Source organism: Ornithorhynchus anatinus, chromosome 1 (genome assembly GCF_004115215.2).
Source record: "Ornithorhynchus anatinus isolate Pmale09 chromosome 1, mOrnAna1.pri.v4, whole genome shotgun sequence".
Lineage (NCBI taxonomy): Eukaryota > Metazoa > Chordata > Mammalia > Monotremata > Ornithorhynchidae > Ornithorhynchus > Ornithorhynchus anatinus.
The window spans coordinates 9,251,577-9,264,238 of record NC_041728.1 but is presented as its reverse complement, the minus strand read 5'-3'; positions in this window follow the sequence as shown (position 1 = coordinate 9,264,238).

Genomic DNA, 12,662 nt, shown 5'->3' with positions numbered 1-12,662 from the left:
TCTGGGCTGCTTGCCATGCTCAAGAACAGCCCATAGCCAGAGCAGATCAGGACAACAACAAAGTCTTGAACTTTTTTTTTTTTTTATAGTATTTGTTAAACTCTTACTTTGTGCCAGGCACTGCTCTGACTGCCAGGATAGATGCAAGGTGATCAAGTTGGACACAATCCCTGTGCCATATGGGGCTCAGAGTTTTAATCCCCATTTTACAGATGAGGTAACTGAAAGCCAGAGAAGTTACAGTCTCTGTACAATCTCTGTCCCACATGGGGCTCACACTCTGAGCCATTATATGGAAGAGGAAACCGATGCCTAGAGAAGTTAAGCGACTCGCCCAACGTCACACAGTGGTAGAGTTGGGTTTAGAATCCAAATCCTCTGACTCTTAGGCCTGTACTTTTTTTTAATATGTGATACATTTTTAAGCACTTTACTAGGAGCCAGATAGTGTTCTAAGCACAGGAGTAATGATGATAATAATATTTATGGCATGTGTTAAGTGCTTACTATGTGCCCAACACTGTACCAAGCTCTGGGTAGGTGCAAAATAATCAGGTTGGACATGGTCCCTGTGCCCCATGGGGCTCATAGACTAAGTAGGAGGGAATAGGCCAGTAGCCACGCTACTGCTCCTTTGGGGGAAAGGGCAAGAGTTTCCAAGTAGCCAACCAATGGTCCAAGCTTTCCTATTCCAACCCAGCCCACACACATCGCTCCTCTAATGCCAACCTTTTCACCGTACCTCCATCTCGTCTATCTCGCCCTCCTCCCGCCTCTGGCCCGGAACGTCCTCCCTCCTCATATCCAACAGTCACTCTCCTTCTGTTCAAAGCTTTGTTGAAGGCACATCTCCAAGAGGCCTTCCCTGACTAAGCCCTCTTTTCCTCTTCTCCCACCCCCTTCTGCATCACCCTGACTTGCTCTATTTATTCACCACCCCCTACCCACAGCACTTATATGCATACCTGTAATTTGTTTATTTTCACTGATGTCCGTCTCCCCCTCTAAATTGTAATCTTGTTGTGGGCAGGGAATGTATCTGTTATTTTGTTACGTTATATTCTTCCAAGCACTTAGTACAGTGTTCTGCACACAGTAAGCGCTCAATAAAAACCATCGACTGGCTGACTGACTTTCAAGGGGAAACTACTTCTAAAAAGTTGTCCCCACCTTTAAAAGCTAAGCCAGTTTGGAAGTCAGCTCCGTGCCTTCGGTTTATAACCCAGAGCGCTGGATCTGTATAGATTCCGAATAGATGAGTCTCAGCACTTTTAAATTCAGCTCGATGATTCCCATGGCGTCTTGGATGCAAACCTGCAAAGCGACATGAGAGATGGCATGGTCCGGTGAATGAAGCGTGGGCCTGGGAATCAGAGGACCTGGATTCTATTCTGACCTCCTCCACTTTCATTCATTTAATCGTATTTATTGAGCGTTTACTGTGTGCAGAGCACTGTACCGTCCTCAACTGTAAAATGGGAATACCTGTCTCTCTCCTACTTAGACTGTGATGGCTATGTGGGACAGGGACTGTTTCTGCTCTAATGAACTTGCACCTTCCCCAGTGCTTAGAATAGCGTTTGACACATAGTAACTCCTAAACAAATACCATAAAAAAGCAACAGTAAGATCGCTCCCCATCAAGGAGTTTATAATCTCAGGCCCATCTGTTTCTCCTGGGTGGTCCCAAGGATATCTGGTAAGTGTTCAACCTGATTGGCCTATATCTACCCCACTGCTTAGAGCAGTGCTTGACGCACAGTAAGCACTTCAGAGATATTATCGTAAATCATATATTCAGTGTCTTCAGTGGCCACCCTTCATAAACCCATAGAAGTAGGAGGAGAAGGAGAAGAAAGAGAAGGATTGGTATGTATTACATGCCTACATTGTGTAAAGCACTTATTAAGCCATGTGAGCACAACAAGGGCATTGATTTAGAGGATGTGTGTAAAGTAGAAAATACCAGACCAAGGACTTAGACAAGTCCCTGGAAGCTGAGGGACTCAGAGTCCAGGAGAGAGAAGAGAAGGCAGGCACGCAGCAGCGGCACAGGAGAGAGTCGAGGACGGAAACTCGAGTTTACTGTGTGGAAGGCGGCAGTGGTCAACTACTTCAGTATTTTTACCAAGAAAACTCTCTGGATCCACTGCCAGAACAATTGCAGATGGAGAGCGAGGCGTTCTGGGACAGATGCGTCCGTGGTGTCGCTGTGGGTCGGAAATGACTCGACGGCACGAGACGAGTCTATTTATTTTATTAATGATGGGTATATATCTATTTATCTATTTTGATGATATTGATGCCTGGCTACTTGTTTTGTTTCGCTGCGTGTCTCTCCTTTTTAGACCGTGAGCCCGTTGTTGGGCAGGAATGGTCTCTAGACCAACGAGAAGCAGCGTGGCTCAGTGGAAAGAGCACGGGCTTTGGAGTCAGAGGTCATGAGTTCGAATCCCAGCTCTGCCACTTGTCAGCTGTGTGACTGTGGGCAAGTCACTTCACTTCTCTGGGCCTCAGTGACCTCATCTGTAAAATGGGGATTAAGACTGTGAGCCCCACGTGGGACAACCTGATTCCCGTGTCTACCCCAGCGCTTAGATCAGTGCTCTGCACATAGTAAGCGCTTAACAAATACCAACATTATTATTATCATTATTGTCTCTATCTGTTGCCGAATTATGCATTCTAAATGCTTAGTACAGTGCTCTGCACGTAGTAAGCGCTCAATAAATACAATTGAATGAATGAATGAAAGACAAGAGGGGGACACCACTGTTGTCCCAGAGTGCTTCACTGCTCCAGACGGAGCCATTCATGGTTCGAGTGACCATAATCCACAACTGTTCTGACTGATGGAAATGTTGGGGGGCGGGGTGGGGGAGGGAGAGGAGGAGGCCACCCCAGTTGCCAAGCAGGACCCCATCCAGTTGTGAGGGTATCCGACTGAGGGTCTCTGTCTATCCCCACCCCTTCCCATTTGATTTTCCATCAATTAAGTGCTTTACACATTGTTAGCATGTAATAAACACCAATACTCTTCTTTCTCTTCCCTCTCCTCTTTCTTCTCCTTCTCCTCCTCCTTATTTGGGTTTATGAAGAGGGGGCCGCTGAATATATGACATATGATGGTATTTGTTAAGCGCTTACTATGCGTCAAGCCGTGTTCGAAGCACTGGGGTAGATATAAGCCATCATATAAGCCCACGGTGGGCAGAGATTGTCTCTCTTTATTGCTGAATTGTACTTTCCAAGCGTTTAGTACAGTGCTCTGCACACAATAAGCACTCAATAAATATGATTGAACAAATGAATGGATATATCATATGATAAATGTCTGAAACATTTGCCTCAGAACCTGTTTACTTACTCAGAATAATAGTAATAATAATAATAACAATAGGTTTTTTAAGGCCTTACTAAGCAGCAAGCACTGTATTAAGTACAGGGATAGATACAATACAATCACATTAGACACAGTCCCAGTCCCTCACGCGGCTCACACTCTGAGGAGGAAGGAGAGCACATACTTTTTTCTTCTTTTCCTTTTCTCCCACTCCCTTCTGCGTCGCCTTGACCTTTATTCATCCCCCTCCCACCCCACAGCATTCGTGTCCATCTCCGTAATTCATTTATTGATATTAATGTCTGTCTCTGCCTCGAGACTGTCAGCTCACGTGGCCAGGGAATGTGTCATCTATTGTACTATTTCCAGCTCTTAGTACAGTGCTCTACACACAATAAGCATTCAATAAATACAATTGTCTGCCTGACCGACTGACAGGCATGCTGACTAAAACTTCCCTCTTTTTCCACTAGCCAACTCGGCCAATCTGGATTCCTGAGCTTTCTGAAAATGCAGCCACCAGATGTACACAGAGTCACAGTTGCCTGCTGTTCTATAAATGAATAACAGAGCTCATTCTCCACTATTTTTTATTTGGGCTCTTTATTATAGATCCCAGGTGCCTTTCACTCCGTAATAACTGAGCCGTTTTCAACCAATAATTTTAATTACAGCCTTTTCGGTCCCTCCCTCTAACTGTTCTTTGTTTCTCGTTCCATCCTCCCAGATTCCAGGTAGAGGAAAAGACGTCTATCGACGTACACTGCCGGCCTTCTTCAACGGGCATGCCTCTTTATGGTATCTCTTAAGCGTTTACTAAGCGCCGGGCACTGTAGTAAGTGCTGGGGTGGATACAAGCAAATCAAGTTGGACACAGTCCCTGTTCCACAGAGCTAACAGTCTTAATCCCCGTTTTATAAATGGGGGAACTGAGGCACAGAGAAGTTCAGTGACTGGCCCAAGGTCACAGAGCAGAAAAGTGGCGGGGCGAGGATTAGAATCCAAGTCCCGCTCTTTGCCCGAGGCCACTCTCCCAAGCAATTAGTACAATGCTCTAGAGAGACTAAGTGTTCAATTAATGACGCGGATATCTTTGAGCTACTTTTTTCTTCCAATTTAGGATTCACTGCCTTCGTAATAATAATGTTGGTAGTTGTCAAGTGCTTAGTATGTGCAGAGCACTGTTCTAAGTGCTGGGGTAGATAGAGGTAATCAGGTGGTCTCACGTGATGCTCACAGTCTTAATCCCCTTTTACAGGTGAGGTAACTGAGGCACAGAGAAGTCAAGTGACTTGCCCACAGTCACACAGCTGACAAGTGGCAGAGGCGGGATTCGAACCCATGACCTCTGACTCCCAAGCCCGGGCTCTTTCCACTGAGCCATGCTGCTTCTCTACTCCTTCATACTCCCCCCACGCCCTAAGAGGTCTTTCCTTCCTGTTTGCTCAGCCCTACCTGCCCCTGAGGGTTATCGTCGCAACTCCAGACCCAGTTGATCAGTCAGTGGTATTTATTGAGCACTTGCCTTGTACAGAGCACTGTACTAAGCACGTAGGAGAGTACAATACAACAGAGTTGGTAGGCACATTCCATTCCAGACATTAATATAAATAATTAGAGAAGCAGCATGGCTCAGTGGAAAGAGCCCGGGCTTGGGAGTCGGAAGTCACGGGTTCGACTCCCGGCTCCGCCGCTTGTCAGCTGTGTGACTTTGGGCAAGTCACTTCACTTCTCTGGGCCTCGGTTACCTCACCTGTAAAATGGAGATTAAGACTATGAGCCCCATGTGGGACAACCTGATCACCTTGTGTCCCCCAGTGCTTAGAACAGTGTTTTGCACATAGTAAGCGCTTAACAAATACCATTATTATTATTATTATTAAATATATTATGGCTATGTACATACGTGCTGTGTGCGGCTGAGAGCGAGGTGAATATAATAATAATAGTGGTATTTGTTAAGCGCTCACTACGTGCCAGCCACTGTGCTAAGTGCCGGGGTATGATACGATCTATAAAATGGGGATTGAGACTGTGAGCCCTGCGTGGGACAGGGACTGCGTCCACCCCGATCGGCTTGTATCCACCCCAACGCTTAGTACAGTGCCTGCCGCACAGTAAACACTTAATAAAATACCGTAGTTATTGTTATGATTATTAAAGGGGACAGATCCAAGTGCTTAGTCGACCCAGAAGAGAAAGGGAAGAGGGGAAATGAGGGTTTAACTGGGGAAGGTCTCTTGGAGGAGATGTGATTTTAAGAGGCCTTTGAAGGTGGAGAGAGTGGTGGTCCGTCAAATATGAAGGGGGAGGAAGTTCCAGGCCAGAGACAGGATGTGGGCAAGAGATCAACGGGGAAGCAGAAAGATCGAGATACGGTGAGTAAGTAGAGGCTGGTGTTAGAGGAATGAAGTGGGTTGGCTTGTAGGAAATCATGGAGTTAAGATAGGAGGGGGAGAGCTGATTGAGTGCTTTAGAGTTAGGAGTTTCTGTTTGATGTGAAGTTGGATTTTTTTTTTACGGTATTTGTGAAGCCCTTACTATGTGCCAGGCACTGTACTAAGTGCTGCGGTAGATGCCAGAGTGTCAGGTTGGACACAGTCCACATCCCACGTGGGGCTCAGAGTCTTAATCCCCATTTTATAAATGAAGGAACCGAGGCCCAGAGAAGTTAACTGATTTGCCCAGGGTCATGCGGCAGACAAGAGGTGGAGCTGGAATTAGAACCCAGGTCCTCTGCCTTCCAGGCCTGTGCTCTTTCTACTAAGCCACACTGCTCCAGTGGTCGGGCAATCGCTGGAGGTTCTTGAGGAGTAGGGAAACGTGATCTGAATTTTTTTTTTAGACAAATGAGCTGGGCAGAGGAGTGAAGTGTGGACTGGAGAGGGGAAAGACAGAAGGCAGGGAAGTCGGCGAAGAGGCCGATGCTCCTGTCAAGGCAGAATAACACCTCCAAACTGACAATTCTCAGTCCATTGATCCTTGCTTTTTCTAGACTCACTGTGGGCAGGGAATGTGTCGGTTACATTGGTAGGGTTGTTTTGTTTTTATGGTATTTGTTAAGTGCTTTCCATATGCCGGGCACTGTTCTAAATGCTGGGGTAGGTACAAGCTAATCAGGTTGGACGCAGTCTCTATCCCACACGGGGCTCGCCAGTCTTAATGCCCATTTTACAGTTGAGGTAACAGAGGCACAGAGAAGTCAAGTGACTTGCCCAAGGTCACACAGCAGACAAGTCACAGAGCCGGGAATAGAAGCCGGGTCCTTCTGACTCCCTGCCCTGTGCTCTATCCACTACGCCATGCTGCTAGGGGTTGCTGCACTGTACATTCCAAGCACTTAGTACAGTGCTCTGCACATAGTAAGTGCTCATTATATACGACTGAATGAATTGAATGCTAACTCTGCACTTATTACAATTCTCCAGACACTGAGTGTTGTAATCTCCTTGAGGACAGGGATTGCGTCTATTATCTCTTGTACTCTCCCAAGCGCTCAGGACAATACTCAGCACACCGTAGTTTGAAATCTCCTAGAGGACAGGGTTCATATCTACTAATTCACGTGGCTCAGTGGAAAGAGCCCTGGCTTGGGAGTCCGAGGTCATGGGTTCGAATGCCAGCTCTGCCACTTGTCAGCTGTGTGCCTGTGGGCGAGTCACTTCACTTCTCCGGGCCTCAGTTACCTCATCTGTAAAATGGGGATTAACTGTGAGCCTCACGTGATTCCCCTGTATCTACCCCAGCGCTTAGAACAGTGCTCTGCATATAGTAAGCGCTTAACAAATACCGACATTATTATTATTATTACCCTCCCAAGCACCCAGTAAAGTGTTCTGCACGTAGTAGTTTGTATCTTTCTTGAGGGCAGGAACTCTGTTGTACTCTCCCAGCACTTAGTCCAGTACACTGCACCAATTAAGAGCTCATTAAATGAAATGATGGTACTTGTTAGGCACTTCCTATATGCCAAGCCCTGTTCTAACTGCTGAGATAGAAGTTGATCAGGTTGGGTACAGTCTCTGTCCCACATGGGGCTCACACGCATCCCTTTTTTACAGATGAGGTAACTGAGGGACAGAGAAGTTAAGTGACTTGCTCAAGGTCAAAAAATAGGGGTGATTATTGCTATACTGGATGTTGAGGGAATTTACTGAAAAAGCAAAAGATTCGATCCCTATGCCCCACAAAAATTAGCTAGAGAGTCAGGAGATATTACTTTTAATAACCCTTAACCCTGACCTGGAGTTCAAACCACTGGATGATTTGGGAATCATTCCGGAATCTCATTCCTTTTTCTGTGGAAGCTTCAATCAGTCCATCAGTGGTATTTGTTGTGCACTTACTGTGTTCAGAGCCCGGTACTAAGCACTTGAGGAAGTATCTTGAATCCAATATAGTGCTTGGCACATAATAAGTGCTTAACAAATATTATTATTTGGAAAAGACCTCTTGGAGGAGATAGGATTTTAATAATATACGGAAGTATTTGTTAAGCCCTTAATATGTGTCAATCACTGCTCTAAGCACTGGGATAGATACAAGGTAATCATGTTGTCCCACGTGGGGCTGACGGTCTTCATCCCCATTTTACAGATAAGGTAACTGAGGCACAGAGAAGTTAAGTGACTTGCCTCAAGGCCCCACACCAGACAAGTGGCAGAGGCAGGATTAGAACCCATATCTCCTGACTCCCAAACCTGTGCTCTTTCCACTAAGCCACGCTGCTTCTTCTTCTTCTTTTAGACTGTTTAGACTATAAGCCCCATGTGGGACTGGGACTGTGTCCCACCTCATTCATTCATTCATTCAATAGTATTTATTGAGCGCTTACTATGTGCAGAGCACTGTACTAAGCGCTTGGGATGAACAAGTCGGCAACAGATAGAGACGGTCCCTGCCGTTTGACGGGCTTACGGTCTAATCGGGGGAGACGGACAGACGAGAACAATGGCACTAGACAGCGTCGAGGGGAAGAACATCTCGTAAAAACCGATGGCGACTAAATAGAATCGAGGCGATGTACAATTCATTAACAAAATAAATAGGGTACCTCATATCTTGTATCTACCCTGGAGATTAGTGTAGTGCTTGATGCATGGTAAGAGCCACAATCATTATTATTATTATTATTATAATCATCACTCTCACCCCTTCCAAGCCTTATTAAAGGCACATTTCCTCCAAGAGGCCTTCCCCTACTAAGCCCTCATCTCTTCTTTTCACACTCCCTTCTGCGTCACCTTTGCACTTTGATTTGCACCTTTAGTTCACCCCACCCTCAGCCCCACAGTACTTAAAACATATCCATAATTTATTTATTTATATTAATAGCTGTCTCCCTCTCTAGATTGTAAGATCACTGTGGGCAGGCAACATGTCTACCAACTCTATTTTACTGTACTCTCCCAAGCCCTGAAGTACAGTGTTCTATGTAATAATCGCTCAATAAATACAATTTATTAGTAGTAGTAGTATTCATTCAATTGTATTTATTGAGCACTTACTGTGTGTAAAGCATTGTACTAAGCGCTTGGGAGAGTACACTATAACAACAAGCAGATACATTCCCTGCCCACAACGAGCTCACAATCTAAAGGAGACTAATGACAATAATAACGATGGTATTTGTTAAGCGCTTACTATGTGCCAAGCACTGTTCTAAGCACGGGGTTAGATACAGGTTAACCGGGTTGTCCCTCATGGGGCTCACAGTTTTAATCCCCATTTTACAGACGAGGTAACTGAGGCACAGAGAAGTGAAGTGACTTGCCCAAAGTCACACAGCTGACAAGTGGCGGAGCTGGGATTAGAACCCACTTTCTATGTTCTATTTATTTTTAATAATGATGTGTATATAGCTATAATTCTATGTATTTATAATGATGCTACTGATGCCTGTTTCCTTGTTTTGATATCTGTCTCCCCCTACATTCTAGTCTGTGAGCCCGTTGTGGGCAGGGATTGTCTCTTTTTGTTGCCAAATTGTACTTTCCAAGTGCTTAGTACAGTGCTCTGCACACAGTAAGCGCTCAATAAATACAAATGAATGAACGAATGAAAGTCCTCAGACTCCCGAACCCATGCTCTTCCCATTAAGCCACGCTGCTCGTAGGAGGAGGAGGAAGAGTTGGTATACATGAAGCTTACAACCTATACTTCTGTTTTCCTTAAACCCCTCTAATATTACACAAGTGTCCGGCTGTCCATCCCATTCTCTAGCAACACAGGAGTATTCTAAAAAGGAGGAGGAAGGAGAGAAACCATGTTCTGAATAACCAAGAAGCTCAGGCTGCAACAGGATTTGGTGACCTTCCACAGAAGAGGTCTAGGAACAGAGAGAAGATGAAAAGTTCTTCAGTTGAAAAAACCCCAAGAATAAATAAGGAAGTTCCCCAGAATGAAATGCCCTTCGAAACAATGGTCTTTCACAAGATCACTATCCATCAATTGAGCCTGGGGTTAATGATAAATGATGAGTCTTGGCTATGTAAACAAATGGCAAGAAAGAAGCCCAGAGAGACAGCAAATCGACACCCAAGGGAAAAGTGTTGGGCATCCATTTTATCTCTGCCACTGGGGAATAGTGAAATATTCCCCGGGTGTCCTGAAGTGAATTTCTAGAAGGACAAGAGCAGGAGAAGATATCAAAAAGAAAAAAAAAAAAAGACCATGGTGATGATAAAATGTTGAAAGGATTAGGATTTTCAGTGGGGAAAGGCAGGTGGAGAGGGCACAGGATTAAAGTTTACGAAACAATGAAGGATCTCCACAGGCCAAAGCAGAATTTCTTATTCCAGATGTTCAGCAACACTGAGATCTAGGCTCCACCCATTAAAGATAAATTCTACTGTCTCTTCCCTAAGTGCTCAGTAAATGCTGATCAATCCCTCAATCAACTGATCAGTGGTATTTATTGAGATTTACTGAGCACTTACTGTGTGAACAATAATAATAATAATAACGTTGGTATTTGTTAAGCGCTTACTAGGTGCAGAGCACCGTTCTAAGCGCTGGGGGAGATACAGGGTAATCAGGCTGTCCCACGTGAGGCTCACAGTTAATCCCCATTTTCCAGATGAGGTAACTGAGGCACAGAGAAGCGAAGTGACTTGCCCACAGTCACACAGCTGACAGGTGGCAGAGCCGGGAGTCGAACTCATGACCTCTGATTCTGAAGCCCAGGCTCTTTCCACTGAGCCACGCTGCTTCCCCAGTGAAGAGCACTGTTCTTAGAGCTTAGGAGTGTACAACAGAGTCGGTAGACATGCTCCCTGCCCACAGCGCACTTACACTCTAGATGGGGAGACTGACAACAGTATAAATAAATAGTTTAAAGATATGTACAAAAGTGCCGTGGGGCTGACGTTAGGGTGAATACCAAGTGTCCAAGCTTTGGAGAAGCAGCATGGCTTAGTGGAAAGAGCATGGGGTTGGGAGTCGGAGGACATGGGTTCTAATCCCGGCTCTGCCGCTTGTCTGCTGTGTGACCTTGGGCAAGTCTTTTCACTTCTCTTTCCTTCAGTGACCTCATCTGTAAAATAGGATTAAGACTGTGAGCCCCACGTGGGACAACCTGATTACCTTGCATCTGCCCCAGTGCTTAGAACAGTGCTTGGCACATAATAAGCGCTTAACAAACACCGTTATTATTATTATTATTACAGCTCTAACCGCCCAGATGACACAGAAGGGAGAGGGACCTGGGGAAAAGTGGGCTGAATCGAGAAACGCAATGAGGCCTCGTAGAAAGAGTATGGGTCTGGGAGTCGGAGGACCCAGTTTCTAATCCGGGCTCCACTCACCTGCCCGGATCTTGGGCAAGTCACTTAACCTTTCCGTGCCTCAGTTACCTCATCCTTAAAATGGGAATTAAATCCTTCTCCCTCCAACTTGGACTGTGAGTCCCATGTAGGACAGAGACTGTGTCCAACCCCTTGTATATAGTCTTGTATCTATCCCAGGGCTTAGAACTGTATTTGACACATAGTAAACACTTAACGAATACCATAACCCCCCCAAAAAATATGAATTTAATAAGGCTTTGAAGGTGGAGAGAATGAAGTTCTGGAGAAATTGGAGAGGGAGGGAGTTCCAGGCCAGAGGGAGGATATTCATGCATTCATTTAATCGTATTTATGGAGTGCTTACTGTGTGCAGAGCACTGTACTAAACCCTTGAGCACTGGACTAAGGACATGGGATATGTGAAAGGGGTCAGCAGTGATGATGACGATGACATTGGTGATAATGTTGGTTCAAATACGAAAAGCAACACCTCTGCACACAGCAAATGGTAAACGTGGAACTCAGCACCACAGGCACATGGGCCTGGGAGTCAGAATGTCATGGATTCTATTCCCTTCTCTGCCACTTGCCTTCTTTGTGACCTTGGGCAAAGTCACTTCACTTCTCTGTGCCTCAGTTACCCCATCTGTAAAATGAGAATTGAGAATGTGAGCCCCAAATGGGACAGGGACTGTGCCTAATCTGATTTGCTTGTATCCTCCCCAGAGTTTAGATTGATGTCTGTCTACTTGTTTTGTCTTGTTGTCTATCTCCCGCTTCTAGACTGTGAGCCCATTGTTGGATAGGGATTAATGTTGGTATTTGTTAAGCGCTTACTATGCGCAGAGCACTGTTCTAAGCACTGGGGTAGATACAGAGTAATCAGATTGTCCCACGTGAGGCTCACAGTTAATCCCCATTTTCCAGATGAGGTAACTGAGGCACAGAGAAGTGAAGTGACTTGCCCACAGTCACGCAGCTGACAAGTGGCAGAGCCGGGAGTCGAACCCATGATCCTCTGACTCCGAAACCCAGGCTCTTTCCACTGAGCACTGTCTCTATCTGTTGCCGAACTGTACTTTCCAAGCGTTTAGTACAGTGCTCTGCACACGGTAAGTGTTCAATAAATAAGACTGAATGAATGAATGAATGAATGAACAGTAGGTAGTAAGTGCTTAGCAAATACCATTATTATTATTATTATTATTATTAATTGTGAGATTTAAGTGCTTACTATGTGCCAAGCACTGTGCTAAGCAGTCTGGGACACCACAGAAGATACAACATAATCAGGTTTGATGAAGTCTCTAGCTCACCGAGGGCTCACACAGTCTAAGCTTTCCAACTTGACCCTAGGATGATTTGTATTGCAAAGAGGGCAATTTCTTAAATGAGAAATACAATATTTAACCTTGTGAGAAAAGAGAAGCAGTTTGGTCTACTGCAAAAAGCACAGGCCTAGAAGTCAGGAGACCTGGGATCTCTTACTATTCCACCCCTTGCCTGTTGTAGCTCTGCCGTTTTCCTGCTCT